The sequence below is a fragment of the Nestor notabilis genome, unplaced genomic scaffold, assembly GCF_000696875.1.
Source record: "Nestor notabilis isolate BGI_N333 unplaced genomic scaffold, ASM69687v1 scaffold32378, whole genome shotgun sequence".
In the NCBI taxonomy this organism is placed as follows: domain Eukaryota; kingdom Metazoa; phylum Chordata; class Aves; order Psittaciformes; family Psittacidae; genus Nestor; species Nestor notabilis.
This window is the reverse complement of record NW_009941131.1, coordinates 7503-16886: the sequence shown is the minus strand read 5'-3', so window position 1 is coordinate 16886 and position 9384 is coordinate 7503. Positions and strand designations below refer to the sequence as shown.

The 9384-nt window shown below is 44.2% G+C and overlaps 1 pseudogene; it reads right to left on the bottom strand.

Annotated features, from left to right (window-relative positions):
- Positions 1–444: 444 nt before the first annotated feature.
- LOC104410525 lies at positions 445–2949 on the bottom strand (annotated as a pseudogene).
- Positions 2950–9384: the final 6435 nt, after the last annotated feature.

Here is a 9384-nt window from a genome sequence, read left to right as displayed (position 1 = left end):
GCAGTCTAAATGTAAAAAAACCTCTTTTGTCTGGGCAGATGTAATTAAAGACCAGCTTAAGCCTTGCAGTAAGTAACTGCAAGTTTCTACAATGAATCACACCCTAACTTTGGCTTTTGTAGCAAACCTTTTGCAAGGCTCTGGAGCCCCAGCAATAAACTTCCCCGTGCCATAAACTTAAGCTGACTCGTTTTGTTTGTTGGGGTATTTTTAGTTTGTGTTTGTTTTGGGTTTTTTTATGAAGAGTCAGGCCTCTCTAGGTAGCTACTGTAACATGTTACAGTCCTTCCAGACACGGTCTGGAGCTGAACACAACACGTCATCTCACATAATACCGATGAGATCCGTGCTGAGAGAAAACCTGCCTCAGGAGTGAGGGCAATGGACTGAGTTTTATCCTGTTGTTCTCGTGTGGCTGTCAAGGAGCTTGTTTTAAGATCTTGCTTACCTGACTGACCCATACTCAGGGGGATGTTGATACCTCATCATCGGCCCATCAGATCTTCCCTGCTGGCTCATGCGATGATCACTATAGAAATGTCCCGAGTCCTGAGGTTTGCAGTTCATAGACGGGGTGGACACATTTTTGTACGGATACTCCGGAGGAGGACCCCGCTGCTCCATTCCTTTCATGTTGGGCTGGGAAGGGGCCTGCACCGAGTTCTTGTAGAACTCATTGGAGCCAGAATTCTTATAAGGGTCACTGGACTGCTGAGGAGAAAGCGGGGAGAGGGGGGAGAGCGGCGCGCTCGTGACAGGCGCGTGGGCCTTGACCCCACTGGTGGCCAAGGACAGCTGCATCAGCCTCTCGCTCAAGGAGCGGACGTGCCCTTGCTTGAGGTCCTTCAGTCCTTCATCCTGGTGGACCTTCCCTGGGCTCACCCGCTGAACCGTGGGCCGCCCTTCAGTCCTCATCTTTTGGTTGGTGACCCCCGTTACGTAGAACGCTGCCCCGACGCTAGCGTGCGGCTGGCCCCTGAAATACTGTGACTGCACTTTGGCTTCCTCGTAGGTCGGGAGATCCTCGCTGTTCTGAAGTCGTGGGGAGAGCTGCTTCTCCATGATGCTGTTGTCCACCTGTATCTCCTGGCCCTGGGGCTCCTGACGGGCAGCATGAGTCACAAGCTGGTGGTCCTGGGAGCTCAGCCCTTCGTTCTGAGATGCTGGACTCCCAGTGCTGTTGAAAGGGGGGGCATTTCCTGTGGCTTGCTGGTGTAAGGCAAGAAGGTTACGGTTGTCATTTGGGTTTCCGTATCTGAGCTGCTCCTGCAGCAGGCGTTGTAAAACTGTCGTAGCTGCTTGCTCTTCTGAATTCCTCATCTCAAACTGTGGTGCCTTTTGGGTGGAATGTAAAAGCTGCCCTTGACCTAAGGAAAGGAGACACGGTTATTAGCGCCTGAGTGGATCAAGCAAGAGACATTTAAGAGCAATGGCTTGAAATACAGGAGGAAAAAAAGCAGGTTAGATTACCAAAGGTTCCCATAACAATGGGGGTCATTAAGGCCCTTGACCTAAGAAGGACTTGCATGCCAGGGGGCAAAGCTTCGAAAGGTGATGAAAGGTGACTTGCAAGTTTATAGGAATATCAATGGACTGCAAGCTGGAGGGATGCATGCTGAATACCTCAGACAGCAAGGCTGCTTTCAGGCAGAAAAGAAGACCTGTAACTCACAGGATGATGGTAAAAATGCCTAAGACCTGTTTGCTTTACACTTAGGACTACCAACAGTGAAATACACTCCCCATATTTGCAGGCAGACAAGGATTAAAGGGTGAAATCAGCAATTTGTCAGTTTTAAGGGGGGGGGAAGAGAGAGAGGCCCATTGAGATAGTATATGGTTCAAAGGAAGTAAAGATATCTCTTAGCTTAGGTTGTTTAAAGCAATTAATGAATAGCTCGTCAGCCAGCAGGTTTTTAGAGTTATGAAATACCCTGAGTGAGATCAGCACCTAGTCTCACTGCTGCAGAAAACACAACGTCCTGGTGCAAGAGGACTCTGCAACTTTCTGCTATACAAAGGCAACCAAATGTTCACACATCTAAGTATCATCAGCTGAATGCATGCAAATGCAAGAGGAAAAAGAGTTGTCTGATCTAAGGACCAGAAAAAGACCTCTGAGTGGCAGGAAAAAACACTGTGTACCAACTAGAGAAATACAAAGAGCCAACGTCAAGCACATCTTAAGTACAGATTAAGTCAGTGACCAGCAGTGATTACATTTCACTTGGTCTCCCAGTGGAGTCAGGAATTTGTCATGGAAACTCACGCCCAGTGGCCTTGCATGAATTGAAATATCCAAAATTAATGATACCTCTGAGACATGTAACTAAAAGCAGAGCTACTTTTGAGCTAGAACACTTCAGAATAGAGGGCATGCTTTACTTGTTGGCTAAGCTGTGGCTCTGCCCTAACAGCAGAGTGCATGTTGGTATTCCAGCACTTTATTTTGACCCCTTTTTTCTGCTTAACATTGTCCCTTAGCAAAAGGTAACTCGCTCCCAACAGTTTAGTCCATGGCAAAACCAGGGATGGACTGCAGGAGTCAGGACACCTGAAGGGTCTGCTTTGTTCTGTGTCTCCACAACCACCCAGTTTCCTCCCTTGGGCCAGCCTGCTGCAGGAATCTACCCCTGTGACACAAGGCCTGGACAGAACCCTTCTGCAAACGTTAACGAAGAGAAAGTCAGAACCCATCTTGCTCCAGGCTGCCTCAACTAGGAACCCAGGCCCTGTTAACTGGCCTGGAATGGGATTCTGAAATCCTAGTTGAAGTGGCACATACCTATTTCCTTCACTTTGACTTCCTTGGTAAGGAGGAGCAGTTCTGCCACATGGGGGGACACACAGCCTTCCGCATGCAAGTCCAAAATCTCCACTCAGAGATGGCTTCGGTCTCCTCTTCAGTAGGCCAGATCACTTGACGCTCTCCTCGCTTCCACAGTAATTCTGAGGAAAGCATTGAAAACATCATTTTAATCAGCAGATGAGACCCCAGAAATAATAAACCTTGGCCCATGTTTCAGATTTTGCTTTCGTAGCTTCTCATTTTCTCCCCAAGCTCAACAATTTTGGTCCCTTTAGGATGAATGAACCCCCCTTGTCCTTGCAATCTACTCCAGCTGCTGCTTTAATCATGACAATTTCTGCTCCAAGATTAAATGCTGCCAAGAAATGCTCTGTCCCATCTGTGCCTCCAAGTGAAACAGTGATTAAAACCCGCTAATTCTTTAACTCCATTGTTTTATTTTTTGCTAAGAATGAAAGCTGCAGCACAGATGACGTTGCCCTGTGCTTATGGTTCCTTTTGCAGCGGTGCTGTAGATTTCAAACTACATCAGCACAAATCCTTTGATGAACAGTGATATGGTTAAATGCTTTATAAACTTCAACAACCTCAGAAATGTCTGAGAGAATGATCAGTACATGAATATTAGCTTTATTTTACAGACAGGGAAAGTGAGGAGGAGAAAAGGACACTGACAAAGTATACGCCAGAAATACACTGCAGAGCACAGCTCTACTTCCCAAAGCATTCTTTGATTATGTTACTTTCCTCTTTCAGAATACAAAGCACTGAAGAAACTTTAACAATTGATGGGAGGATCAGGAGAAATGTGTATTTAAGCACGTTATTCAAGAAGCAGTTAAACAACTACCCAAGGTGTCCTAAAGAAAAAGGCAAATGGTGCAAAAGAAGTGGAACGTACCTGGGCACTCAGTGTGCTGGTACTTTAAGGGCAGGCAGTTAAAGCAGAACTAGTGAAATTAAAAATATTCATTGAGATGGATAATTTAACTTAATTTCCTGGAATGTTGCAAAAAACCTAAAGGGAACAGATGCAGTGAAGGAATGCAGACGTGGATACTTCTGTCTCTGCCTTCTTATGGCACACATCCACACCCCAAAAGAATTATCTCCGATCTGCAAGTTAAATACTGGAGGTGTCAACAGCAATTTCAAGGCACATGAACAATACCTAAGCAGAGAACAAGGCTGTGTTGTGTGGTGTGGTACTTCAAGATGGTGGTTGAAAAAAACATCTAATGTCAAATTCTTAACTGGTGACTTAGCTCGAGAGGGATATATTGAAAACAGCTGCCAGCAAATATGCAGTAAAGAACCTTTAAACCAGGCATTAAGATAGCAGATAACCAGGGCAACTTCTAGCCTCTTTTCCCAGTGTTGCACAATACAAGTTGAGGATTCCTTGTCCCCCTCACAGCAGCATCATCACTAACTCTTCTTTTTAATGTCTTTCTTTTTTAAAGCAAAGCTGCCCTAAGCAACTCTTTTTATTAGAGCATAAAAAGGCTTTTATTATGCAATATGATGCTGCCTTTCCACCCAAAGATTTCTTTTGTCTCAACTGGAAAAATCTAAGGGGGTGGTGGTGTGTGTGTGTTTATTTTTTTAATACAAAGATACAACCCAGCTTGAGATTCTGCCTCTCAGCCTCAAAGATTTTCTCAACAGACAGATTCAATCTGTGCATGTTTAACTCCTTCAAACATCCGAGGAAGTAATTCTGTATGCAACCATTTCACACACAGAGTTTCACTTCACAGCAGCACGAGCTCATTCTGCTCAACCTATGAAGGGAGGGCAAGTTCACACCGAAAGTATTTGCTGGAACAGAATACCACTAATTTTAGTGTGGATGTAAACCAGGAATCAGCCTGGCAACCCAAGCCAAAGGTGGACAGAGATACAATATGAAGATACTCCAGCCAATAAATCTACTTTCTTTAAATACCAATTGTTAGTGTCAAGCCTATTTTGTGGTATCCCAATATTTCTGATTAACAAACAAAATCTTGTGCAACTAACTTGGGTGGCAGCATTCCTGGAATCTGCTTTCTGAGCGAGCTGGAAACTCATGGCAGAACCAGGGAGTTAACTTTTCTGTGTAATGAAACACAAAAATGAACAATACAGTCGGTACTGGAGCCCATGTGTTATTTATTTGGACACCAAATTCTATTTGTGCTAGGCTCTTCCAGCAATTTCAGTCCTCAGTGTGCCAAAGATGGAAATTAGTGAGGTGCACTGGAAAAGTTGTTATGATAGAGCTGGAAGGAAATCGGAATAGGTTCTGTAGACATTTTAAGCAGACCTATTTGAGGGTTCAGCCTAAATCTATTATGATGGATATGGCTGAATTCAGACTACCAAGAACTCTGCAAAACTGGACTAGCTTATGGATTGGATGGTGCACTCTCCATAACCACAAAGCCCAGAAACACTTTGCTTTTCAAGTGGAAAATTCAGTTTTTGACCAATTCTGTTCCAAGGAAACACTGTGAGGGAGACTTCCTAGGCTGAACTGATTTCAGTTTGTTCCTGTGCATCGTAGCTCTATCATCTCACTACCACCTTCTACCTTCTTCTACCTTCTAGCCTGAAACTATCCATGGTAAGTTTTCATCTATATGTTCTTGAGCAAAACATTAGCCTAGAACTGGTAGAACTAACATAGGAATTGCAAATACTTGCATGTACCCATGCTGAGATCAAGAATGGGCATAAAAAGGGAGGTAGCGTAGGTACTATTTAAGGAAGAGAAGACCCATGTTTGCAGGGCATTGTGTAAAAACTCAGTAGCTGAGGCTTCTGTCTTCAACAGTGTGTAATTATGCGCAGGAACCTTGCCAGTCCCTCATGAGGAAGAAAGATTAATAAAGAATTTTAAATTACAATACTGCCAGGCTGGAAGGAACCAAAGCAGCACACTTCTGTACAGCATGCAAATACTTTTCAGCATTATAAAAATAAACAAGCTTAGACAAGTGAGCTACTCACCACTGTTTGATGAGTGGCTATAATGCTATAGCTCAATTAACCTGCATGGAGCAATAATAACCTCACAAGCAAAGAGAAGCATCTTCCTTGAGCTTGTGAAACGAAGAGGAATGCAAGAGTCCCTGTGACGACAGCCTGTACCTACTTGCCCAGAAATACTGCTTAGCCAAGAAGCTAATTAGCTTACACATCAGGTGGGATGGGAACAGGTTCACCACCTCAAAAGGGCTGGAGGACAGTTAAACACTTTCAGTTTTACTACTGAAATACACAAAATGCAGTGACAGTGTCAGACTTCAAACTCAAGCGGTAAATTTTGCTAAGTAATTCTGTGTTCTTCTGAAGCAATGCGCAGGTGATACTGCTTATCCTGGTTGGCAGCAGGTGATGATGGGATGCTATCAGTTAGATGAAGTCTTAGGTTATTGTTTTAGGTGCAGAGTTATCTTCAGACATAGCTGCACGCTGTAATACAGGAGGGGAGCACAAAACAGAGATAGCACAGAAAGGGCTGGCTGTGAAGTCCCCGGGTGATCGCAGAGACCAGCTCTCGTGCTGGGCCACCCTCTGTTTAACAGAAGCATGCCTTTGCTGCGTGGCCTATGCAAAACCCAGCAGGCTGATGGCATGATCCTGCAAAATTCACTTCACATGAGTGTCCATAAGACCACTGGAACCGTGGCTGCTGTTCACACACACTCACTTTGAAGTGGTCAGGAACACAACTCACAAGGGCGAGGTCCAAAATTATTTAATGAATAGTGCAGGTTATCACCGAATGCTCTTTGGTTCATTTCAGTCCTACCCAAAGAGGAGGAAGAGAGTGAATACATGCTGGGATAGTCCTTAGGAATAAAGGTTCCCAACGTCTGGCGCCAACACCCAAACCTGCAAGGCGGCACACAACAAATCCCAAAGTTGTGACAGCATTTTGGCACCTGCTCCTAACCAAGAGTGGGTTTCAGCCTCCAACCATAAACACTTCCCCAGCTCCCATTCCACCATCCCGTCCCGTCCCTGCTTGCCCAGATCTGCTGACTGTGGCTCAGGTGATCCTGGAGGGTGGCAGTGAGCAGGTGCATGGAGCAGCGCCAGCATTACTCATCCTCATACCAGGAGGACATAGTCATGGGGCAAACAAGAAAAACTTCCTTCTTTTAACTAAAAACAAGAACAATGTCACCTGGAGGGGTGCAAATAACGTGCATACCCACTCTATTAGATCATCAGGCAGCTATAGCGAGGGGCCACCTGAACACCCGACCATTGATCACAGTTGTAACAACTCTCCAAGCCAAACCAAGTCCACCTTCAGCAAGGACTAGACTGCCTCACCGAGACCATCCTCCTCAAACATTCAGGGTATTGGCACAAGAAGGCCTTGCAGGCCTGAAGAAAAAGCAGCAAGTCACTTGGTCTGGCTTGAGATAAATAAGACATCAACATAGGAAGAACCCCCCTAAACATCTCTAAGGAAAAACTGAAAAGACCTTACTTGTACTTTGGATTGCTGCTCCCTCAGTGTAAAGTACCCGTTTCTTTACAGGGAAGTACTCATAATCTTCACCAACATAATTTAGGTTTTATATTACAAAGGGGGAAAAAAGGAGAGAAGAACAAACACTTACAGAGCCTGGTACAAACAGGAATGCTTCATGGCTGTTAAGCATTTTGATAAGAATGCTATGGAATTTCAAGTTCCTCCATAGGATTTCAAAAGTCAAAGGGGCAGGGGGATTTACTCTGAATATACTGGTCTAACAGCAAAACCAGTCTAGGTATATTCATCCAGCCGTTTGTACTGTGAATATTTCTACACGAACACATCCCACCACTCAGTTAAACTGCTCTGCAGCACAACCAAGCACCACTCACATGTGCAGAGACAACCCTTTCATGGCGTGCACTGCAAGTTCTGCACAGCTAATGAAACACTAACTTCATTATTAACTTCACAAAGGCCACAAGCTCACCTTTTAGACGTCTTCCTGATAAAACCAGATCAAGCTTACACACGTTTAGTCACACCAGGTCTCATTTCAGAGCACTGCCTCCCAGCACGCACCGAGCAAGACTGATCCGCTTCAAACTCCACAGCCTTCCACTCATTATCCTTGTAGAAGTGGGGAACTGCTGTAAGCCCGAGCCACAGTTTTAATTCAACATCAAGTTTTGTTTTGTCTTTTAAGAATGCACCACTTCTTGCTGCTGCTAGCACTCAGGCAGCGCCCTGCTTCTGTCGTCAGCAGCCCCTGTCCCACAACTATCCCAAGTATTCCTCAGCACCATTTTCATTGCATTGTGTGGTTTCTCCATTCCTTCACTGATTTAGTCCAGGCCTCTCCTCGGGGCTCTCAGATAATGAAAACCATGTGAGAGTAAAATGTAATCTTCAAACACGCAAACCAGTTTCATGTGCATTATCAGAAGGGAGCACAACGTTGACAGTGCATCATTTGTCCCTACTGATAGGATCAGGCTGTTTTAATTGCTGGTGAGATAAACAAAAAGATTAAAATCACCATCTGCATTAAAAATAAAGTTCAGATTCAAACCTAAGTCTTAAGTCCTGAAAGCAATAGAAATGCAACCCCCAGATTATCTGTTTTATGCTACCTTATGGTATTTTTGCCTCATATTTCCACTGTGACATCCTGAAAACACATATCTTAACTTGACACAAATACAAACCGCAGGTGGAGAGGGTGTAAAGAAGAAAACAATCACTAAGGCCTAACTTTAGCATGGAATTTTCTGGCTTTTCCTAGCACTACCACAATTTAAACTATTTTAAGCTCCCATATGGAGGAGTAGTTCTTATTTCACAGAGCAGTTTCACAGAATTTAACAGGACTGATCACGGAACACACAAAGCAAGTAGGCACAGCCCCTCTGGTTTCTTTTTTAAAGGGATGCTTTTTGTTTTCCTTTATGAACAGTTGAAATGCAGGTAACTTAGCAGCTGACAGTCAGCCTAACAGTGCTCATTCCATGATGCTGTAGCTCAAGGAAGGGAGCAAACCTAATGCAATGCTGGGACAACCCAGTATCACAAAAGCCCAGTCTGGGATCTCAGTGGGTAGCATGGGTTAAAAAGATGGCTCTGCATTTTATCTTTTTAACAGTAAAACCCAACAGAAGATGCAGAACAGTGAATTTTTAGAAAGCAAGGGTATTATAAAAGTGGGGTTTGGTGGTGTTCTTTTATCATAACCACGGGGGCTTTCATGTGCACCTTGTGAAAACCTTTAATTACTTGCAAGATGATTACCTGAGCCTCACCACCACACTGGGAGGAAGATACTACTACATTTGCTTTAGTGCAGCGTTGATTGGCTAAATCCTGGCCTCCATTTATGTTTTTGTTGCCACAACTATGTCACTCATGGAACTGATTTCTTTCAATGTAACTATTCCAGCAACCACTCTAAAGCAGATGCGTTACACTAGGAAATAATTGGGTTTAGGTGTATTGCTTAGGAAACCTTGTGTAAACCATACCAGCAAAACTTCTTGCTAATATAAACTTCATCACTCCTAGAAAGATTTTCCATCATAACTGAAGCAGCAAATATTTTAAG